This window comes from Geotrypetes seraphini, chromosome 3, assembly GCF_902459505.1.
Source record: "Geotrypetes seraphini chromosome 3, aGeoSer1.1, whole genome shotgun sequence".
Lineage (NCBI taxonomy): Eukaryota > Metazoa > Chordata > Amphibia > Gymnophiona > Dermophiidae > Geotrypetes > Geotrypetes seraphini.
In genome coordinates, this window is record NC_047086.1 from 174,394,735 (window position 1) to 174,419,778 (window position 25,044).

The following is a 25,044-nucleotide window of genomic DNA, read 5'->3' on the forward strand; positions in this document are numbered from 1 at the left end:
GTTCCTCATCAGATGAGGAGGGATCCTCCTCGGTACCGAGAGGAGTCTCCTCCCATAAATCCGGATCCCTGACCTCTGGTGCGTGTCGGGACACCGGGGTGGAGGGTGCGGTGTGGTGAGTTTTGGACAAAGATTTACCAGAGCGCACCGAAACGGCACCAGGGGAGGACGATCGGCGTCGTTCTCGGTCCCGAGAAGAGTGCCGTACCGCCTGGTGCCGAGCAGGATCCACTGTGGTTCGAGAATGAACCACAGGATCATCAGGAAGTTGTTGTGCCGAAAGGATCGGCATCGAGGTGTTTACCGGTACCGAAGGAGTGGACACCGGGGGCTCGGTGCGGGGCTCGGGCCGGTCTGGTACCGGAAGGAGCGGTGCCAGGATAGAGGGTAGCAGTTGTTCAAGCTGTTTCTTCAACTGCTCCTGAAGCTGAGTTTGTAGGATGGCCGAGATACGGTCATCCAGGGGTGGCATCGGAACCGCTTTCTTTTTCTTCGGTTCCTTGGATGCCGCTCCACGCCCCGGCGATGAGGAGGCCGATGACGAGGCACTCACCGTTATCGGGGCGGAGCGTTTACGGGACCGGTGCGATGCCGGTATGGACGGTGTCGTCACCGTAGCTGGAGGGCGCTCGAGGGAAGAGGAAGGCTTCTTAGCCGGCTTACCTGGCGCCAGTGGCGCCGATGCGGGATCGGTCGGTGTCGAGCTGGACGGTGCCGATTTCTGCGGTACCGCCGCTGAGGGTGATGAATCCATCGCCGACTCGGAGCCGAAGAGCAGGGTTTGCTGGATTCTTCGGTTTTTAAGAGTACGTTTTTGTAAAGTGGCACAGCGGGTGCAGGAATCTGCCCGATGCTCCGGACCCAGGCACTGCAAACACCAATTGTGTGGGTCAGAAACGGAGATCGGGCGTGCACACCGCTGGCACTTCTTAAAACCGACCTGCGGGGGCATGAAGGGGAAGATAGCCTCCGCAAAATCGAAGTCCGAGGCCTGTATAATGGCAACAGGCCCCGCCGGGGCAAAAACGAAAGAAACAATAAAAATCAAAGTTTTTTTTTTTTTTTTTTTTTTTTGCAATTGAAAGAAAAAGGAAACCCGAAGGTAGAGGAAGAAAAAAATATAACAAAAGCGCGAGCGGGAAGGCAAAAAGTGATCTCAACGGCCGTTGAAAAAATACACGCGTCTTCTTCGCTCCGCGGAAACGAAGAAACTGGGGACCACGCACTCCTCCGTCGGGCGGGAAGGCACTCGCGCACGCGCGGTGCGGCCAACTAGAAACTTCTAGTTAAAAGGTCCGTACCGAGGGCTCCGTCGGTGACGTCACCCATGTGTTAAGAATATGCTGCCTGCTTGTCCTGGGATAAAAAATGGAATTGCTAGGCTAAAAGATGCTGGGAACCAATATGTGGAGAGTGATGAGGAGAAAGCAAATGTGCTAAACAAATACTTCTGTTCTGTGTTCACAGAAGAAAATCCTGGAGAAGGACCGAGATTGTCTGGCAAAGTTACACGAGAAAATGGAGTAGATTCTGCGCCGTTCACGGAGGAGGGTGTTTATGAGCAACTTGAAAAACTGAAGGTGGACAAAGCGATGGGACCAGACGGGATCCATCCCAGGATACTAAGGGAGCTCAGAGAGGTTCTGGCGAGTCCTATTAAAGACTTGTTCAACAAATCTCTGGAGACGGGAGTGATTCCTGGGGATTGGAGGAGAGCGGATGTGGTCCCTATTCATAAAAGTGGTCACAGGGATGAAGCAGGAAACTACAGGCCGGTGAGCCTCACTTCAGTTGTTGGAAAAATAATGGAAGTGTTGCTGAAAGAAAGGATAGTGTACTTCCTTGAATCTAATGGTTACAGTATCCGAGGCAACATGGCTTTACAAAAGGTAAATCGTGCCAAACGAACCTGATTGAATTTTCTGATTGGGTGACCAGAGAGCTGGATCGAGGACATATGCTAGATGTAATTTACTTGGATTTCAGCAAAGCCTTTGATACAGTTCCTCATAGGAGGCTGTTGAACAAACTTGAAGGGCTGAAGTTAGGACCCAAAGTGGTGAACTGGGTCAGAAACTGGCAGTCGGACAGACGCCAGAGGGTGGTGGTTAATGGAAGTCGCTCGAAGGAAGGAAAGTTAACTAGTGGAGTCCCTCAGGGTTCGGTGCTGGGGCCAATCTTGTTCAATATGTTTGTGAGTGACATTGCTGAAGGGTTAGAAGGAAAAGTGTGCCTTTTTGCAGATGATACCAAGATTTGTAACAGAGTAGACACCGAAGAGGGAGTGGAAAATATGAAAAAGGATCTGCAAAAGTTAGAGGAATGGTCTAATGCCTGGCAACTAAAATTCAATGCAAAGAAATGCAGAGTAATGCATTTGGGGATTAATAATAGGAAGGAACCGTATATGCTGGGAGGAGAGAAGCTGATATGCACGGACGGGGAGAGGGACCTTGGGGTTATAGTGTCAGAAGATCTAAAGGCGAAAAAACAGTGTGACAAGGCAGTGGCTGCTGCCAGAAGGATGCTGGGCTGTATAAAGAGAGGCGTAGTCAGTAGAAGGAAGAAGGTGTTGATGCCCCTGTACAGGTCATTGGTGAGGCCCCACTTGGAGTATTGTGTTCAGTTTTGGAGACCGTATCTGGCGAAAGACGTAAGAAGACTTGAGGCGGTCCAGAAGAGGGCGACGAAAATGATAGGAGGCTTGCGCCAGAAGACATATGAGGAGAGACTGGAAGCCCTGAAAGCACAGTTACTTACCGTATCAGGTGTTATCCAGGGACAGCAGGCAGATATTCTCACATGTGGGTGACGTCATCCACGGAGCCCCGATGCGGACAGCTTTTCAAGCAAACTTGATTGAAGATTTCAAGTTTGCTAGTGCTGCACCACGCATGTGTGTGCCTTCCTGATCCACTAGAGGGCGCATCCCCTCCTCATGGTCTTCAGTTTAGATAGCTAGCAAAGAAGCCAACCTTGTGAAGGCGGGCGGGTTGTGAGAATATCTGCCTGCTGTCCCTGGATAACACCTGTTACGGTAAGTAACTGTGCTTTATCCCAGGACAAGCAGGCAGCATATTCTCACATGTGGGTGACCTCCAAGCTAACCAAAAAGGGACGGAGGGAAGTTGGCAATTCAAGAAAACAGATTACGCAAAACTGACTGGCCAAACCGGCCGTCGCTCCTGGACAGAGTATCCAGACAGTAGTGGGAGGTGAAAGAATGAACCGAAGACCAAGTGGCAGCCTTGCAAATCTCCTCGATAGGCGTTGACCTGAGGAAAGCTACAGAAGCCACCATCGCTCGGACTCTATGTCCCGGGATTCGACCATGCAGCGCGAGACCAGCCTGAGCGTAGCAAACCAGCAGCCAACCAGTTGGACGAGGTGCGCTGGGAAACAGGGCGTCCCACCCAAGTAGGGTCGAAGGACAAAAACAATTGAGGAACCGTCCGATGAGACTGAGTGCGTTGAAGATAAAAAGCCAACGCCCTCTTACAGTCAATCGTATGAAGCGCCACCACGCCAGGATGAGAGTGGGGCTTCGGAAAAAAGACCGGAAGAACAATGGAACGATTGAGATGAAAGTCCGAAACCTTCTTGGGCAAGAACTTGTAATGAGTACACAGGACCACTGCGTCCTGATAAAATACAGCAGAAGACGGGTCCGCAACCAGAGGTTGCAGCTCACGGACTCTACGAAGACGTGAGACCAACCAGGAATACCACCCGCCAGGTGAAACAGATCAAAAGAGCGTTATCAATGAGTTCAAACGGAGGTTTCACCAATTGAGCCAGGGCCACCCTAAGATCCCAAACCACCAGAGGGGGTTTGAGCGGAGGATGAACATTGAAGAGACCCTTCAGAAAGCGGGAAACCGTCGGATGGACGGAGAGCAGCTTCCCATCCAGCGGCCAAGGAAAGGCAGCAATCGCACAGAGGTGGACTCGGATAGATGTCGATTTGAGACCAGACCGAGACAAGTGGAACAGAAAATCCAGCACTGAAGGGAAGGAGGCAGAGAGTGGATCCATGCAGTGCTCAGCACACCACGCAGCAAATCAGGAGCATTTCTGGGAAAAGCATTGCCGAGTGGAGCCCATACGAGAAGCCTCGAGAATATCCCCACCGACTGAGAGAAACAGAAGGAGGGAGGCACGTTGCGAGGAACCAAGCTGATAAGTGTAGAGACTGCAGATTGGGAGGCAACAGAAACCTCAACACTGAGACAGCAGAGAAGGGAACATAGGTAGAAGCAGAGGCTCCCTGACACGCTGAAGGAGCAGGGAGAACCACAGCTGTCAGAGCCACAGAGAAGCCAGCAAGATCATGGTGGCGCAGCCCGACAGGAGGTGCATCAAAGATCTGAGAATCAGAGTAAAGGGAGGGAACGCATAGAGGAACCTGCCCATCCAATCGAGAAGGAAAGCATCCACCTCGATGCAAACCCGGGAGAACATCCTCGAGCAATATCGAGGCAACCAGTGAGTGAGGGGCGAAGCGAACAGAACTACCTGTGGGGTTCCCCACCGAACAACCACATGCCGCAGAGTCTGAGAATGGAGCGACCATTCATGCGGCCGAGAAGGGCGACTCAACGTGTCCACCAGACAATGCTGCTCGCCCCGGAAATACACCGCCCAAAGAAATAAGTAGTGGTGTAACGCCCCCTGCCAATGACGAAGGGCTCCCCTGCAAAGTAACAGGGAACCTGTACACCCTGGCTTGGTCACAGAATACATCACCACCGGGATGTCGGGACGCACCAGGACCCCGCAATCTTGCAACCAATAACGAAAATCCACCCCGGCATTATAAATGGCCCGGAGCTCCAGCAGATTGATGCGGCTGCGACGGCCCGCACCCGACCAAAGACCCTGAGTCCGAAGGCCGTCGAGGTGCACCCCTAAGCCTATGCCGAGGAGTCCATCGGCAGAACCTTCTGATGCGGGGATACGAAGAGGTGGCACACCAACGAAACAAGCGTGTCAAGGAGGGAGGCACCACAATGTGCTTGGAAGCGGGATCCCGATCCTGCCACCACTGAGATGCTCGGGTCCAGCGGGGAACACGAAGATGAAAACAGGCGAACATCGGGACATGAACCGTGGAGACCCATGATCCCAAAAGGATCAACATCAGCTCGGCCGAGGCCGAAGACTGCGGAGACACCAGCTGACTCAAGCGCAGACAGGCGGCCTGCCGAGGCAGAAAAGACCGGAGGCGGACCGAGGACAGAGGGGCCACCTTCCAGCATAAACAAACAAGGGCCACCCCCTGAGGCCGAGACAAGAAGGAGCGCAGACAAACTGGGTCCAGGTCCGCCCCGACGGATTCCCGAGACTGGGGCGGGCAGAGTCTGAACCACTCCCGGACTAGAACTAGTGCAGGTCACGAAGGGCCTGGACCAGACGCAGATGGGAGGATGGGAATGCCCAACCGACAGAAGCGAGGCTATACTCCCGGTGCGTAGACATGGAGACACCCCTCCCGAAGGGAGGGGAGGAATCCCAGAAGGAGAGCAGCCCGGAGGCTATGCGAGAATAGTCAAAAAGACGGCCAGGAGTCGCCGAAGCCGGCGACTGGACCATAACCCGGCGCTGCTGTAGCTATTGCGGCTGCTGCGAAGGAGGCCGAGAACACAAGAAAGGTATCTGGAGGGCCCCTCCGGAGAAGGAGTCCAAACCACCAAGGCAGACGAGATTCAGCTGAAGGCGTCCCGATAGGCAAAGGACCGGTCGCGTTCTGAGAGGCGGTTAGTGGCCACCGCAAGAGGGGCCTCAAGAAGCGCAGAACTCACGCTAGTAAAAGTGGCGAGACGATCCTGGAGGTTCGGATCCTCAGCCACACTCTGCGCCAAGCGAGATAACGCATGGCAGGAGCAATAGAGCCGGAGCAGGGAGAGAGTCTCCTCCAGGCAACCAAACTCCATACTACAAGATTCCGTCACGGCTGCCCGGAATGAACTGAAGAGAAAGCGGGGAACCCTTTCGAACAGGAGCCGGAGACGCCGAGGCACAGAGCCCCAGACGACGTCGAGACACTAAGCCCCCGTCGATAACGGGGCGCAAACCCGCAGTCGACGCCGAGGCCCAAAGCCTCAGCCGCTGCCGAGATATAAAGCCCCCAGCGACGTTGCGGCACCAAGCCACAGTCGACATCGAGACACAAGGCCACCGCCAACCAAAGGGCAAAGCCCCAAGCAACGTCAAGTCACAAAGCTCCAGTCGACGGCGAGACACGAAGCCTCGGCAACGACGAGGCACAGATCTCCAGCCGACAATGAGGCCCCCACCCTCAGTCGACGTCGAGGCACAAGCCTCAGGCGCCGTCGAAGCACAAGCGTCAAGTGACGCGGAGCACACGGCCGCAGCCGACGTCGAAGGTACAAAGCATCCGTCGACGTCGAGACACCCAGCCTCAGTCGACATCGAGACACCAAGCCCCAGTCGACATCGAGGCAGAAAGTCGAAGCACAAAGCCTTAGACGACGTCAAGGCACCAAGCCGCCTCCTACGTCAAGGCACAGGGCCTCAGGCGGTGGTGAGGCACCAAGCCGCAGTCGACGTCGAGGCACCAAGCCGCAGTCGACGTCGAGGCACCAAGCCGCAGTCGACGTCGAGGCACCAAGCCGCAGTCGACGTCGAGGCACCAAGCCGCAGTCGACGTCGAGGCACCAAGCCGCAGTCGACGTCGAGGCACCAAGCCGCAGTCGACGTCGAGGCACCAAGCCGCAGTCGACGTCGAGGCACAAAACCCCAGTCGAGGTCGAGGCACAAAGCCTCAGTCGAGGTACGAAGCCCCAGTCGACATCGAGGCACCAAGCCCCAGTCGACGGCGAGGCACCAAGCCCCCGTCGACGGCGAGGCACGAAGCCCCAGTCGACGGCGAGGCACGAAGCCCTAGTCGACGGCGAGGCACGAAGCCCCAGTCGACGGCGAGGCACGAAGCCCCAGTCGACGGCGAGGCACGAAGCCCCAGTCGACGACGAGGCACGAAGCCCCAGTCGACGACGAGGCACGAAGCCCCAGTCGACGGCGAGGCACGAAGCCCCAGTCGACGTCGAGTCACGAAGCCTCAGTCGACGTCGAGTCACGAAGCCTCAGTCGACGTCGAGGCACGAAGCCTCAGTCGACGTCGAGGCACGAAGCCTCAGTCGACGTCGAGGCACGAAGCCTCAGTCGACGTCGAGGCACGAAGCCTCAGTCGACGTCGAGGCACATCAAGGTTCAGAAGTCGGCACCGTACCAATGAAACTGGTAATAAAGGTGCAGCAGTGCGCTTCATAAAGGGCAACCTCGAGATGAGTATTCCCATGAAAGGAGGCACGCTTCGAAGGTCTCGTAGAGGCGGGCACGACTGCACTCGATGCCTGGAATGCCTGAGACTCAGCCAGTGGCATTACCGAGGTAACGCAGCTAGAAGAATAGAAAGAAAGAAAGGAGACTTACCGGGGATCGAAGCTACTCAGTCCGATTCCAACGAAGGAAAAATGGTCCTGGCCATCCTGCTCACACGAGGTGAGCCCAGAGAGAGGCCAGGGAAGAAGAAAATACAGCTGCAGCCAAATGAGGCCTAGCCACATGGCTGAGGCCCAAGAAGGGCCTGCCGGTGGAACCAGCAGAAACACAATAAAAAGTCCTTTTTTTTTTTTTTTGAAACAAAGAAATACACAATCAATCAACAAACGCACAGCGACTCCCTAACAAAATAAAGAAGCCGCAGTGCTAGAAAGGCACTTATAAGAACGCAGAGAAGAGAGACAGGGCTTTCTGGCTCCGCGGAAAACTAAGAACTGAAGACCACGAGGAGGGGATGCGCCCTCTAGTGGATCAGGAAGGCACACACATGCCTGGTGCAGCACTAGCAAACTTGAAATCTTCAATCAAGTTTGCTTGAAAAGCTGTCCGCATCGGGGCTCCGTGGATGACGTCACCCACATGTGAGAATATGCTGTCTGCTTGTCCTGGGATAATATGTATACCCTAGAGGAAAGGAGAGACAGGGGAGATATGATTCAGACGTTCAAATACTTGAAGGGTATTAACATAGAACACAATCTTTTCCAGAGAAAGGAAAATGGTAAAACCAGAGGACATAATTTGAGGTTGAGGGGTGGTAGATTCAGGGGCAATGTTAGGAAATTCTACTTTACGGAGAGGGTAGTGGATGCCTGGAATGCGCTCCCGAGAGAGGTGGTGGAGAGTAAAACTGTGACTGAGTTCAAAGCAGCGTGGGATGAACACAGAAGATTTAGAATCAGAAAATAATATTAAATATTGAACAACGTCAGTTACTGGGCAGACTTGCAGGTCTGTGTCTGTGTATGGCCGTTTGGTGGAGGATGGGCAGGGGAGGGCTTCAATGGCTGGGAAGGTGTAGATTGGCTGGAGTAAGTCTTAACAGAGATTTCGGCAGTTGGAACCTAAGCACAGTACCGGGTAAAGCTTTGGATTCTTGCCCAGAAATAACTAAGAAAAAAAAATAAAAAAAAAAATTTAAATTGAATCAGGTTGGGCAGACTGGATGGACCATTCGGGTTTTATCTGCCGTCATCTACTATGTTACTATGTTACTATGTTAGATGAGCCCCCCAAGCATAGTTCGAGGAGTCGGTCGTGAGGACCTTCTGATGGGGAGGCATGTGAAACAGCAAACCTCTGGAAAGATTGGAAGAGAGCATCCACCAGCGAACAGACTGCAGCTGAGCAGGAATGACCCGAATGTGACGAGTCAGAGGGTCGGAGATCTGCGACCATTGAGAAGCCAGGGTCCACTGAGGAATCCGCAGGTGAAGTCTGGCAAAAGGAGTCACGTGAACCGTAGAGGCCATGTGGCCCAGGAGCACCATCATGTATCTCGCCAAGATGGATGGGCAAGAAGAAACCGAGTGACAAAGATGAAGAAGAGCCGCCAAGCGCTGAGGAGGAAGGAACGCTTTGAGTTGGACAGTATCCAGAACAGCTCCGATGAAGGGAAGAGTCTGTGAAGGTTGCAGATGGGATTTGGGAAAGTTGATCTCGAATCCCAGACTCTGCAGAAACCAGATTGTCCTCTGAGTGACCCGGACGGCCCCCTGAGACGTGGAATCCTTGATGAGCCAGTCGTCGAGGTAGGGAAACACCTGCAGACCATGGTTCCTGAGTGCTGCGGCCCCCACAACCAGGCACTTGGTGAAGATTCTGGGAGACGAAGCTAGGCCGAAAGGAAGTACTCTGTACTGAAGATGAAGGTGTCCCACCCGAAATCTGAGGTATTGACGGGAGGCCGGAGGATGGGAATATGAGTGTAGGCCTCCTTGGGATCCAGGGAGCATAACCAATCGTTCTGCTCGAGGAGGGGATAGAGAGAAGCCAGGGTCAACATGCGAAACATCTCCCTGACCAGGAACTTGTTGAGCACCCTGAGGTCCAAAATAGCAGGTCACCCGTCTTCTTCGGAACAAGAAAGTACCGGGAGTAAAAACCCTTGTTCTGTTGGTCCACAGGGACCGGCTCGACGGCACGAAGCTGGAGCAAAGCCTGAGCTTCCTGAAGAAGAAGGACGGTCGGGTTAAGTTGGAAGGATACTCTCTTGGAGGATGTTCCGGAGGAACTTGATGGAACTGAAGAGAGTATATCCCTCTCTTACGATGGAAAGGACCCAGAGGTCGATGGTAATAGTCATCCATCGATGGTAAAAATGATGGAGACGACCTCCGACGGGAAAAAGCGGGGAGGGCAGAACGATGGAAGTTATGCTCCCTCCGAGACAGACAAAAAGGCTGGGGAGCCTTGGGGACAGCAGAAGGTTGAGGTTTTTGTTGGGGCTTCTGCTGGTGCTGCCTCTTCAAAGGCGGGCGGATGGTGGGGGCCTCTTCCGGCGGGTAGCGCCTCTGATAAATCATAGGCGGACGAGATGGACGAGAGATAGCAGGCTTGGACTTCTGGCGGAGAATAGATTGAAAAGATTTTTCATGTTTGGACAGCTTCTCCGTCGTCGCCTTGACGGACTCGTCGAAAAGGTCCGCTCCTGCACAGGGAACGTTCACTAGCCTGTCCTGGAGATTCGGGTCCATATCAATGGTCCGAAGCCACGCCAAACGTCTCATGGCCACCGAACAGGCAGCAGCTCTGGCCGAGAGTTCAAAAGCGTCGTAAGATGATTGCATCATCTGCAGGCGGAGTTGGGACAACGACACCAGTACCTCCGAGTACTCGAAGCGAGCCTGAGAGTCCAGAGATGGCAAAAACTTCTGAAGAATGGAGAGAAAAAAACTCAAAGTAGGTCGCAAAATGAAAGCTGTAATTCAGGACTCGAGAAGCCATCATCGAGTTCTGGTAGATGCGCCTGCCAAATCTGTCCATGGTTTTGCCCTCCCGGCCAAGAAGAGTGGAGGCATAGACCTGGGAGGGATGAGACCGCTTCAGGGAGGATTCAACCAATAGGGACTGGTGAGAGAGCTGTGCCCCGTCGAAGCCCTTATGGTGCACCATGCGGTACCTAGCATCCAACTTCCCTGGGACCGCAGGAATGGAGTATGGAGTCTCGAAGCATCTCATGAAAGTCTGGTCCAGAAGCTTATGAAGAGGCAGACGGAGAGACTCAGCAGGAGGTTGGGGAAGATGCAGGCTGGATCTGGGAGAGAAGCGTCGGCCCAATCTTAGTAAAGAGCTCGACAAATCACTTCTCCATCATGGCATGGAACGAAGCCGGCAAAGAGGGATCCGCATCAGCAATGGGACCTCTAGCACGGACATCGCTAACTTGGCCGCCAGGGGGCTTGGGCTTAGAAGCCTTGGGCACCTTGAGCACCACTGGAGGAATGGGAGGCTGCGCTACCTGACCTTAGGAGACAGCGGAAGGCACCGCAGCAGGCGTCGGAGTGGAAGCTGGCACGAATGAGGCAGGCTTGAGCAGACTCGAGGCCAAAGATGTTGAAGCGGAAGTCGAAGGCATGGCGCTCTGCGATGAGGACAGCTCCGGGGACGCCTCCATGCTAAACAGCGACTCCCACAAAACACAGCAACGCTTAAAAGCACGTGCTGTAAGTGTGGAGCAAGCCCGGCACGATTTCGGAAGATGTTGAGGCCCGAGACACTGAAGACAGCATCGATGAGGGTCCGTCAACGAAATCGCGCGCTGGCACTGGACACACTTTTTAAAACCAGTAACAGGCCGGGACATAGGCCGAAAAAGCTCCGCCGCAAGATCGAAGCCGCGGAGCTGCGGCCACGCAGCCTGCCCGGTTGAACGATCGAAAATTTTTTTTTTTTTTTTAAACAAGAAAACACAACGTGAGCCAACGATAATGAGCCCAAAAAAATCTCAAAACTGCAGGCACAGAAGGCACAAGTGAAGGAACTTCACGCAGAGAGTCGAAGACAGACTTCTCAGCTCTGCAGAAGAGAAAGAACTGAGGAGACACGCCCGGTGCATCGGGCGGGAAGGCACTCGCACATGGCGATGTGGGCAACTCGAAACTTCTAAAAGTTTCTACAAGCAAGTATGCTTGTGAGATGTCCGCATCGGGGCTCCGTTGGATGACGTCACCCACTAGTGAGAATACCTGCCTGCTTGTCCTGGGATAAGGTAACGTGCTGTAAAATGGCCATAAAGATGAGATAAGGGATAAAAAAATTTTCTGACTGAAAAGGATCACTCTAGATTATAAAATCACCTTGTCCTGTGATTCAATGGAGTGGAGGAGGGGAAGCCGTTCAGTGCAAGTAGGCAAGGCAAGGGGTTGCTCAATTTTAAGCCACAGGGGTGTCTCCACGAGAAAGACTTTAAAACAAGACATTGAGTCCCCACCCACCAGACACCGAAGAAAAAAATCTGCTAATATGCTGAAACACAAAACAATAAAGAAATAAACAGAGCAGATCAGAAAGACACCTTCATGCTTGCGCGCAGAAGGAAGAACTGAAGGGGGCAGCAGAGACCATGGAGGAGGAGAAATTGAAAAGCTTTGATTGACATCTTCTGCAATATGCTTACAAGCAAAGATGAATAACTGTATGGTTCAACATGCTATCCCTATTGCACTGGAAATCACAAATACAGAACAAGGATCTCACAAATACCCCCTCTACTATCGAGACAACTGAACAAGCAAAATTACTACAAAATGTTGCACAGAAAAATGCTAACAGAACACCTCGGCCACACACACAGAACACAAATGCCAAATCCATAATAGCTGATCAAACACAAACATAAATTAAACCAAAATCCCAAGAAGCCACACCTTGTATGTCGTATAACTCCTATAGATATATAAATAAAGGCGTTGGAGTGAAGATACCAAAAATAAAGGGAGTCAAATTCAAAGGTTTTATGTATTGACTCTAGTGCTAGTGAGGGGTAAGTCCTACATCCTTAGCTTTTTTTTTTTTTCCCCTTTTGGAAAGCCTCCCAGAACATATTCATGTACAGTCTGCCAAGAGCGAACGTAGCATTTCTCATATTATTAACTCACCTTATACTGCACTAGAGCATTTGGTCACACTCCCAACAGTATTACCTATAATTTATAAACACATACACTACTCGGCAGAACCATTTTATCTTACAAAGAACAAAACTGTCCTCTTTGCCCAATAAATGAGATTAATTGGTCATTCAAAATACAAAAGTTCATATACATCAAGTTTCAAAACAGTCTAGTCACAAATTGAATTAACAACTGATAACATCTGCACTGCTATGCTTCACCCTCTCAAATCTCCAAAAGGAAAAACCAATCATCATACATACCTTTGAATTATCTTGCAGTCAGTTTCAGGAATAAGAACCAGCACAATTTTCCAACTTGATTTTCAGTTAACCACCTATTCAAAAAATCTATATTGTTGTTATTTCCCTTCTGGATCTATGTATTTTCTACAGTACAGTAAGAATATCATCAAGAGGGTGGCACTTTTCCCTAAGCAGGTACAGTAACCTAGCAACGAACTGTAAACCAAAAAGCAACTGAACAAGAAGTAAAGCTTCAAGACTGCTACCTGCCTCACCAGTGTAGTCAAGGTGGGAGGGAAGTACACACCAATTCAGTAGTGCTGCCAAACACTTATCAATTATAACCCATTTTAACACAAAAATTATGCAATATTGGATGACCATGAAAACAAAATAGCATACCTGTAGTGAGACTCACTTTTTTATATATAGTTTAACATTTTATTCATCATATCAGACTGGCAGGAGAAGATCTCCAGCAGTGGACATACATTCTGTACGAGGCAGTAAGGCAGGCAAATTCTAACTGAAAGGGTGGGGCATCAGGACTCCTAGACAATCTACCAGAAAGATCATCGAGGTAAGAACCTAATCTTCCATTCTGGTACAATGTGTCTAGAAGTCCTGACTAAGGGTGATGTACCTAAACGGACTCCAAAGGGTGGGGCAGGACAGATGTGCCTGCCCTTAAAACTGAGGACCCAAAGGCTGTATTCTCTTGTGCTGCCAAATCTACTCTATAAAACTTTGTAAATGTATGGCAAGTGGACCACATAGCAGCCCTACAAATCTTCTCAGGATGAATTGCCCAAGACTCCGCCCACAAAGAGGCTACACCTCTAGTGGAATGTGTTCAAGGAAATTGGTGGCTGTTTCCCACATCCAATGTACACCGACGAGATCGCCTTACGAATCCACCTGGAAACAGTCACCTTAGATGCTCACTTATCTAGCCTAGCAGCATTGGTGAGGAGAAAAAGATGATCTGAGAAACGAAATTCATTCATCACTTTGAGACAACGGAGAATAACATAACAATTGTCATACTGGGACAGACCGAAGGTCCATCAAGCCCAGCATCCTATTTCCAACTGTGTCCAACCCAGGTCCCAAGTACCTAGCTAGATCTCAAGTAGTAAACAGATTTAATGCTGCTTATCCTAGGAATAAGCCTGGGGAAATCCACTGCTATCGTAATAATGACCTATGGACTTCTCTTTTAAGAAATCATCCAAACTTATTTTTAAAACCCTGCTAAGCTAACTGATTTCATCACATTCTCCGGTAACAAATTCCAGGATTTTTAATTATACAGTTGTAAGAAAAAATATCTTCTCTGGTCTGTTTTAAATCTACTACTTAGTAATTTTATCGCATGACCCCCTGGTCCTAGTATTTTTGGAAAGAATAAACAAGCGATTCACATCTGCTCTGTCCATTCCACTCATTTTCAGCCTCAGCCGTAACTCTGCTCTCTAACTCTTCCCCTTCCTTGCTGAGCTCCTGTGGCAAGGAGGAAGGGACCTATTGAGTAGTGGGTTCACTTTCTTTTCTTGTTGCGTGAACTTAGCGCTGGAGGGAAAAAAGAAAAGAGTAAGCAGAGCAGGTGCTGCTGCCCATGCTGAATTAAGCATGTCCTGTGGGGATGATGAGCATGTGCAAAATGCTGTACAAATTTTGCAGAGTTGTATCAAATTCAGCTAGTAGCATACTGTAGAGCAGGGATCTCAAAGTCTCTCCTTGAGGGCCACAATCCAGTCAGGTTTTCAGGATTTCCCCAATGAATATGCATTGAAAGCAGTGCATGCACATAGATCTCATGCATATTCATTGGGGAAATCCTGAAAACCCGACTGGATTGCGGCCCTCAAGGAGGGACTTTGAGTTCCCTGCTGTAGAGTGATGTAAAAAAAAAAAAAAAAGGAGTATCTACCTTCCTGACTTCTCCTATTACAAATATGTCACACTGATTTCTGAACTTTAAGCAAAAGAAATATTAAACAAATGGAACCTGAACAAATAAGTTTTTAAATTATTTCTTCATTTAAGGAGGTTATCCAACATTTTATCCATATGAAAAAGTAACTGCCCCCTTAATCGGGCAATTGGCCAAATTTAATTGAAAGTCTGCTGATTGAACACAGCCAGACATTAACTGTAGCCAACTTTGTTGAATTCACCCATGAAGGGTGAATTAATCACCATAAAGTTTCTACAAGAAAGCTTTGCCACAATCAAAGGAAATTCTAGAAGAGATGAGAAAACAACATTTGTTGAAATATATCAGTCTGGAAAGGGTTACAAAGCCTAGAGCTTGGGGACTCCACCGAGCCACAGTGAGAGTTATTATTTCCAAACAGAGAAGACTTAGAACAGTTGTGAATCTTCACAGGCGTGGCCAACTTGCCAAAATTATTCCAACAGTACAGCAGCAACTAATCTGAGAAAACACAAAACATCCTGCTCATGTCCCATTTGCAAAATACATCTTTTGACAATGCTCAAGCCTTTTTGGATAATATTCTATAGACAGACAATTCAAAAGTGGAACTCACTGAACACCACAAGTCCCATTATGATATAAAGTAAATACTGTACAGTATTCCACAATTAACAACATCACACCAACAATCAAACATGATGCTGGTAGTAGTGTGATGGTAAGGGGATGGTCTGTTGCCTCAGGACCTGGAAAACGTGCCATTTTTTAAGGAATCGTGAATTCTACACTATACCAGACAGTCTCAAGAAATATATATGATCATTGGGTTTTTTAAGCTGAAGCTGGTGCACAATTGGGTTTATGCAGCAAGACAATGATCCAAAACACCAAAGCAAATCTACATCTGAATGGCTAAGGAGAAACAAAGTTAACGATTCAAGTTTATTTTGGATTGATATACCGCTTTAATTTCCAAAACGGTTTACATCATACAATTTTTAAACAAGAAAAAAAAAGCAAAACATCATTAAAAAGCAAGGGTAATGACTTACATACTAAAAGTTTCTATTGACTAGACATGGTATAAGAGGGAAAAAGAGTAGGGTTACAGCACTTAAAATGAGATGGTAAAGGAAAGCACAGTTACTTACCGTAACAGGTGTTATCCAGGGACAGCAGGCATATATTCTCACATGTGGGTGACATCATCTACGGAGCCCCGATGCGGACAGCTTTACAAGCAAACTTGATTGAAGATTCAAGTTTGCTCTGCTGCACCACGCATGTGGGACTTCCTGCTCCACTAGAGGGCGCATCCCCTCCTCGTGGTCTCCAGTTCACATCACCAGCAAAGAAGCCAACCTCGGGGAGGCGGGCGGGTTGTGAGAATATATGCCTGCTGTCCCTGGATAACACCTGTTACGGTAAGTAACTGTGCTTTATCCCAGGACAAGCAGGCATGATATTCTCACATGTGGGTGACCTCCAAGCCAATTAAGAAAGGGACGGAGGGAAGTTGGCAATTTAAGAAAACAGATTACGCAAAACCAATTGGCCAAAACGGCCATCGCTCCTGGACAGTGTATCCAGACACTAGTGGGAGGTGAAAGTATGAACCGAAGACCACGTGGCAGCCTTGCAGATTTCCTCAATAGGCGTAGACCTGAGGAAAGCTACCGAAGCTGCCATCGCTCGAACTTTATGCCCCGTAACTCGACCATGCAGCGCAAGACCAGCCTGAGCGTAGCAAAAGGAAATACAAGCAGCCAACCAGTTGGACAAGGTGCGCTTGGAAACTGGGCGTCCCAACCGATTAGGGTCAAAGGACAAAAACAATTGAGGGACTGTCCGATGAGACTGAGTGCGTTGAAGATAAAAGGCCAATGCCCTCTTGCAGTCGAGAGTGTGGAGCGCCACCTTTCCAGGATGAGAGTGAGGCTTGGGAAAGAACACAGGCAGAACAATGGACTGATTGAGATGAAAATCAGACATCACCTTAGGTAGAAACTTAGGGTGGGTACGGAGGACCACCTTGTCATGATGAAATACAGTGAAGGGTGGGTCCGACACCAAAGCCTGCAGCTCACTAACTCTCCGAGCAGATGTGAGGGCAAGCAGGAAGATCACCTTTCAAGTGAGAAACTTAAGGTGACACTTATCCAGAGGCTCAAACGGCGGTTTCATAAGTTGAGCCAGAACCACATTAAGATCCCAAACCACCGGGGGAGGTTTGAGAGGAGGATGAACATTCAAAAGACCCTTTATAAAATGAGAAACCAAGGGATGGAGTGAAAGAGACTTGCCATCCAGGTGCTGGTGAAAGGCAGCAATCGCACTAAGATGCACGCGAATGGAATTGGTCTTCAGGCCAGAATGTGATAAATGAAGCAAATACTCCAGGACCAACGACACAGGGACCGACACCGGATCCTGGCGGTGGGAGGAACACCAGGACGAAAATCTGGTCCATTTCTGAGAATAGCAGAGTCTGGTCGAGACTTTCAGAGAAGCCTCAATACCTCCCTGACCAACTGAGACACAGGGAGAGAAGTCAGGGGGAAAGAAACCAAGCAGTCAGATGAAGAGACTGAAGATTGGGATGTAACAGTGAACCCCGACTCTGAGAAAGTAGAGAGGGAAACACAGGTAGAAGTAGAGGTTCCCTGACGCTGAGTTGAAGTAGCAGGGAAAACCAAGGGTGACGAGGCCACCGAGGAGCAATCAAGATCAGAGTGGCCTGTACCGATTTGAGATGGACCAGCGTCCGCAGAATCAGAGGAAAAGGCGGAAACGCCTACAGGAACATTCCCTCCCAATCTAGGAGGAAGGCGTCGGCCTCGAGACGATCCGGGGAGTACATCCGGGAGCAAAAGTGAGGCAGTTTGTGATTGAGGGGGGAGGCGAACAGATCTATCTGAGGTGTCCCCCACTTGTTGAACACTTGTCGCAAGGCCTGGGAATGCAGTGACCACTCTTGTAGCTGGAGGAGGCGACTGAGCCTGTCCGCCAGACAATTCTGTACCCCTTGTATGTAAACCGCTCGAAGGAAGATGTTGTGGGAAACCGCCCACTCCCAGAGACGCAGTGCTTCCTGACAGAGGGACCAGGACCCCGTCCCTCCCTGCTTGTTTACGTAATACATTGCCACCTGGTTGTCCGTACGGACGAGAACCACCCGGTCGTGGAGCAGATGTCGAAATGCCACCGCTTCAAGATAGATGGCTCGAAGTTCCAGCACGTTGATGTGACAGCGACGATCCTCTGCTGACCACATCCCCTGAGTGCATAGCCCATCCAGATGAGCCCCCCAAGCATACTCCGATGAGTCCGTGGTTAGGACCTTGTGGTGTGGAGGGGCGAGAAAGAGCAAACCCTTGGAAAGATTCGAAGAGTCGGCCCACCAACGGAGCGATCGTTGCAAAGAAGGAGTCACTGTCACGTGTGGGTTGATGGAGTCCCGGTCCTGACGCCACTGAGAAGCCAATGTCCATTGCGGGATCCGCAGATGGAGACGGGCGAAGGGTGTTACTTGGATGGTAGAGGCCATGTGGCCCAGAAGCGCCATCATTTGCCGTGCTGAGACCGAGGTCAGTCGTGAGATCCCTCGACTCAAATTTACCAACGCCTCCAAACGCGGGGGTGGAAGGAAGGAATGGAGGCGAACCGTGTCCAGCATGGCCCCGATGAACTGTAAGGACTGAGAGGGGCACAGCTGGGATTTTGGAAAGTTTACCTCGAACCCCAGACCCTGAAGGTAAATAATAGTCTGTCGGGTCGCTGAGATAACCCCCTCCCTGGATGGAGCCTTGATCAACCAGTCGTCCAGGTAGGGGAATACCTGGAGACACTGGGAGCGCAAGGCAGCCGCGACCACCACGAGACACTTCGTGAAGACCCGAGGTGACGAGGCCAGGCCAAAGGGGAGGACCCGATATTGCAGATGGAGGTCTCCCACCTGAAAATGGGGACGTGTGTGTAGGCCTCCTTCAGATCGAGGGAGCAGAGCCAGTCGTCCTCGTCGAGCAGAGGGTAAAGAATCGGAAGGGAAAGCATCTGAAACTTTTCCCTCACCAGAAACTTGTTGAGGCGTCTCAAGTCCAGGATCGGGCGCAGGTCTCCCGTCTTCTTCGGTACCAAGAAGTAATGGGAGTAAAACCCCTGCCCCCGTTGGTCGGGGGGGACCACCTCTACTGCTCGCAGGCGAAGAAGGTCTTGAGCTTCCGAGAGAAGGAGGGACAACTGAGCCCGATTCGGAGGGCACACACTTGGAGGGCTGTCTGGAGGGATCTCCCGAAAGTTGAGAGAGTACCCGGATGAGATCACGCCAAGGACCCATGCGTCCAACGTGATTTGTTCCCAACGAGGGTAAAAGGCTCTGAGGCGACCCCCGATGGGAAGAAGGACTGGGGCGGAGGGGGCCAGCCCCCATCCGCACATCCCGTCAAAAGGATGGGGATGGTTTGGCTGCCGCATGTGGCTGGGACTTGGGCAGAGCCCAAGGATGAGCTTGCTGGCACTGGGGCGGAGGCTGCGAGAAAGCAGGAGTAGATTTTTGTGGGTAGCGGCGCGGAAGGGCCCGAAAGGGCCTGGAGGCGGGCGGTTTAGGTCGGACAAGAGACACAAACGAGCACTCATGCTCGGAGAGGCGTTTCGTAGCCTCCTCGATGGTATCATCAAATAGTTCCTTGCCCACACAGGGAAGGTTAGCCAACCGATCCTGCAAGTTGGGGTCCATGTCGACCAGGCGCAACCAAGCCAGGCGACGCATGGCCACAGCAAAAGCCGCCACCCTGGAGGAAAGCTCGAAGCCATCGTAGGCCGCATGGAACAAATGGAGGCGTAGGTTTGAGAAATCCTCTAGGAGCAGGCCAAACGCTCCTCGGCGGGAGGCCGGCAAGTCCACCGCAAAAGCCCCTAAAAGTCCAATTAGGTGTTTCAGGTAGGACGTAAAGGTGAAGGTGTAATGTTGCACCCTGGAGGCCATCATAGAGTTCTGGTACAGCCTCCTGCCGAACTTGTCAAGGGTCCGACCCTCCCGCCCCGGGGGGACTGCAGCGGAGACTCGGGAGGGGTGAGCCTTTTTCAAAGAAGATTCCACCAACAGTGATTGGTGAGAGCTGTGGGTGCTCAAACCCTGGGCAGGGCACATGTTCGGTATTTAGACTCCATTTTGGAGGGGACAGCCGTCACCATGTAGGGAGTCTCCAAGTTCCTGATAAATGCCTGCCGGAGCACAGGGTTCATCGGCAGGCGAAGGGACTCTCTAGGCGGAGACGGCATATCCAGCTCCGCCAGATACTCCTTAGAATACCTCGAGTCTGACTGAAGGTCTAAGTCCAGAGCGTGACCCATGTCCTAGACAAACCGAGTGAAAGAAGGGCGGGACGTTCCCGTAGCCCCATGAGGGGACGGCGAACAAGACCTCTGCCGCGCGGAAAAGGACGGGGAAGCCTCCCTCGAATAACGAGGCTCACGCTCCGACCCGCGCTCCGAGACCGGGGAGACACTGTGAAAGTGTTCTGGGGTCGAAGACCTGCGTCGACTCGAGGAGCCCCTCGGGGACGACGCCGGGGTACGAGGCACCGACCGGTGTCGAGTCGGAGACCTGGACCCAGACTCCCTCGGCGAAAGCCTGGGGCCTCGGGAGCCCCGGACCGAGGGGGAGTCAAAAGAATCCGAGAGTTGGAGAGTGATAACTCAGCTACCCTCAGCGGTCCCGCACGAGACGTCGGGGAACGGCCCCGGGGAGCAGGAGAACTCTGGGCCTTCTTGGAGGTGCGGCGGTTCGAGGGTTCGACCTGTTTAGACAGACGCTTCGCCCCACGGCGGTCCGTGGGGGGAGAGCGTCTCGAGTGCCTCGACGAGGAATCCGAGGAGGATGAGATGCAGCGAGACTGGCGCAACTTGCCCCGAGGGGGCTCGACGCGAGGCTCTGGCTGGTCCGGCACACGCGAGGTCGAGGTCGGGGCCGGTTGCAGGTGGGCCAGCACAGCGGACAGCTCCGACGAGATCATCGCCCGGAGCACATCCTGAAAAACGGGCACGAACAGCATCAAGGGCATGTCCGATGCCGCGGTGCACTCCACCGAGGGCGACCTCGATTTTGAGTATTCCCGTGTGGTGGAGGCACATCCAGAGGACTTAGAGGACTTCGTAGTGACCGTAGGCATGGAGCTTCCACCATGCGCCGCCGGCGTCCCCGAGGCTGGCTTCTTCGCCGGCACAGAACCTGAGGAAGGAAGAGGGGATTTACCCGGAGCCGAGGACTTCTGCGAACCCGAGGACTTCGGGGTTGAGTCTCGAGGCGGTGCCTAGGTACCCGGGGCCGAGGTCGAGGGCTGTTCGGCGGTGAAAAGATCCGCCATGCGAGCTTTTCTTCGACGGAGGGCCCGGTTTTGGAAAGTAGCGCATCGGGGGCAGGAGTCGGTTGGATGATCGCCCCACAGGCAAAGGATGCACCAGCGATGCGGGTCTGTGATGGATAGAGAAGCCGGTCGCACCGGGTGCACTTTTTGAAACCGGTCAAAGGCCGGGACATAGAAAATGAAACCGGCCGCGGCCCATGCGGCCGCGACAACCCAGAAGCCTCCGGGTTGCCTAAAACGAAGATGACTTTGCGATGAGCAGGAAAAAAGCTAAATAAAGGCGTGCACAGCGACTTTCAACGATAAAAACAAGAAAATCGCGGTGCTAGAAGGCACTTGGGGCAGAGCCTAAAAATACACGACTTCTAGGCTCCGCGGGAAAAAACGAACTGGAGACCACGAGGAGGGGATGCGCCCTCTAGTGGAGCAGGAAGGCACGCATGCGTGGTGCAGCAGAGCATACTTGAATCTTCAATCAAGTTTGCTTTAAAAGCTGTCCGCATCGGGCCTCCGTGGATGACGTCACCCACATGTGAGAATATCATGCCTGCTTGTCCTGGGATAAAAAACGTTAGGGAGAAAGGGGTCGACTGGGATAAAACCTTTGTCTAAATCTCATATGCGCCTTTAAAGAGAAAGGTTTTCAGTTTGGACATGAAATTGTTAAAATTAAGTTTCCTGTCTGGAATTAGCCTAGCCCAAGTCCTGACTTGAATCCAATAGAAATGCTGTGGCAGGACCTGAACAGCAATTTTTGCAACAAAGTATGAATCTGTTTAAATTAAAAAAATTGTGGAAAACGCTGAAAAAGATGGATATCAAACTACAGGAAATATAGTAACATAGTAGATGACAGCAGATAAAGACCCGAATGGTCCATCCAGTCTGCCCAACCTGATTCAATTTAAATTTTTTAATTTTTTTCTTAGCTATTTCTGGGCAAGAATCCAAAGCTCTACCCGGTACTGTGCTTGGGTTCCAACTGCTGAAATCTCTGTTAAAACCTACTCCAGCCCATCTACACCCTCCCTGCCACTGAAGCCCTCCCCAACCCATCCCCCACCAAACATCCATACACAGACACAGACCGTGCAAGTCTGCCCAGTACTGGCCTTAGTTCAATATTTAATATTATTTTCTGATTCTAGATCCTGTGTGTTCATCCCACGTTTCTTTGAACTCAGTCACAGTTTTACTCTCCATCACCTCTCTCGGGAGCACATTCCAGGCATCCATCACCCTCTCCATAAAGTAGAATTTCCTAACATTGCCTTTGAATCTACCACCCCTCAATCTCAAATTATGTCCTCTGGTTTTACCATTTTCCTTTCTCTGGAAAAGATTTTGTTCTACGTTAATACCCTTCAAGTATTTGGTTGCAATTATCAATGCCAAAAGGCAGTGCAAACAGTTACTAATTTTAGGAGGCATTTACTTTTTCACACTGGTGATATGGGTATTAGATTAATTATTTATTTAAGGAATAAAGTTAAAAGCTGTGCCATATGTTTACTCGGGTCTCTTTTACTATTATGCTTTGTTTAAATATCAAACACCATTTAATTTGACATATATGCAATAATAGGAAAGTCGAGGAGGGGTGCTTTTTCACATCACGGTACATATAAGTTGCTTTCAGTTTAACCATTTATCCCAATGACACACTATAATGGTCCCATATAAACTGTATATCTCACCTGCATTTGCTCCCTCAACCACCATTATATTGTACTAAAAGCATTGTTATCTTTATGTTCCAATGTGTGCTTATTAAGGCATTTCATTTGTAAAGTGTTATCCACTATAATAAAACTCTTAGAACGCATGCACACTTCCTTCTCTGTGTGTCTGTGCTTCGTGATCCGTGTTGCGCATGCGCAGTGCCTGCCTCAGCTGATTTCCTGCCCCAATCTCCAATGCAGGCTGACTTTCTGCCTTCTGACTACGCTGCTGCTGCTGCTGGGACGCTCTTCTTCTCACCCCCGGAGCAGCAGCCGTGGGGCATTTGCTAGGCCGGCCCACTTCGATGAGGCGAGCTGGCCTAGCAAAAGCCCCAAGGCTGCCCAACCTCGTGGATGCTGGACAGGGAGCAAGGAAGGGAGAAGGGCTACTGCTGGATAAGGGGAGCAGGGAAAGAGTGCTGCTGGACAGGAGGGAGGTAAAAGTAAGGGAGAAGGGCTACTGCTGGAAAGGGGGGAGCAGTGAATGGGGTGCTGCTGGACAGGGGGAGGTAAAAGGAAAGGAGAAGGGCTACTGCTGGACAGGGGGAGCAGAGAAGGGGTGCTGCTGAACAAGGGAGAGGTAAAAGAAAGGGAGAAGGGGTACTGCTGGACAGGGGGAAGAGACAGAGAGAAACAGAGAGACAGGGGGGCCAGAGAAGGAGAGAGACAGAAAGAAAGACAGACAGTGGGAGAGAGAAAGACAGAAAGAAAGAAAGGGGGCAGGGAGAGAGAAAGAAAAAAGAAAGAGGACAGGGAGACAAAGACAGAAAGGGGACAGGGAAAGAGAAAGACAGAAAGAAATGCCTAAGTCTACACATCTATTCTAGCACCCATTAATGTAACAGGCTAAAAAAACTAGTTATGAATATACTACTTTACATTGATATTCTTTCATACTTCCTTTTACAATGTATCAGTGGAGTACAAATGTTATGCAGCTGTTTTACAATGTTTATATTTTGATATTTATGTTCATCTTATAGAATTCAATTTGCCATCTCCAAGTTGACTAAATATAAGAATAAATACAATCAATGAGGTAATTTGCATTATGTTAATAAAACTAAGTTTTATATCAAGCTGTGACATACATACCATCTTGGGTAAATACCATCTCTCTAAATAAAAATAAAATTCTGATTGCCATATCTCAAAAAAAGAAAAGAAAGATACAGAACTAGAATAAGTACAGAGAATCAATGGTCAAAAGGATGGAAAACTCATATGAGGAAAGGCTAAGGAGGTTAAGATTTTTCAGCTTACTGAAGAGATGACTTGACAGAACAAGATAAAGGTCTATGATATTCTAAGTAGAGTGAAACAAGTAAACATAAATCAATTGTTTACTTTTTCAAAAAGTACAAAGACTAAGGTATACACCACATCACCACTGCTTACTGGTATATGACCACATTACCACTGCTTATCTAGACTCACACTGGCTACCTATACAAGCGCAAATTCAATTCAAATTATACTGCATATTATTCAAAGTAATAAATGGCACTGCCCCCACATATCTAAACAATCGCCTAAATTGGAACATTTTAACTAGACAAAGGAGAACTCAGACCCCATTTACCTACCCCCCATTCAAAGGTACTCAGCGCAAGAAGATGTATGACAACCTACTAGCGACGCAAGCAGCTTGACCACCCCATCTTCAACATGCTGACAACAACAACCGACTTCAAATCATTTCGAAAATAAATCAAAACCCTGCTATTCAAAAAATTTATCTAGATATCAAAACACATCCCCTTGTCCATCCCCTCTCTTGTAATTTTCCCTTCAAAGACTCAATCATGCAAACAGCACCCTAAATTGTAATTTTCCTGGAAATGTCCAGTTATCTTCTTTTGTAATCTGCCTAGAACTGCAAGGTACTGGCGGAATAGAAGTCACTAATGTAATGTAATGTAATATACGTTAACAAATTTCTTCCTACTATCACTTCAGGAAATTGCTTGCTCCACTTCATCACTTCATCATGCTTCTATTCTTTTCTCTCCTCTCTTCTACCTTCCAAAGTATTTAGATCAATGCTGTCTTGTTAAAATGTTTATTTTATTTTTATTTTTCCTCTAACTCTACTTTTCACTTCTCTATTACCCTCCAGGTACTTTAGTTAGATTGTGAGCCTTCGGGACAGTAAGGGAATTTTTCAAGTACCTTTCTTATTTCTAATCTTAATGTATATTTTCTGTAAACCGCTTAGAACCTAACGGATGTAGCGGTATATAAGAAATAAATTACATTACATTACATTACATTCTCTACAATCTAGTATTCTAG

General features: G+C 50.0%; 1 protein-coding gene across 7 annotated transcripts in view; it reads right to left on the bottom strand.

Annotated features, from left to right (window-relative positions):
* Positions 1–25,044, bottom strand: part of BCLAF1 (BCL2 associated transcription factor 1) — a 245,353-nt gene that overhangs the window by 219,335 nt on the left and 974 nt on the right. The gene's annotated exons all lie outside the window — the stretch shown is intronic.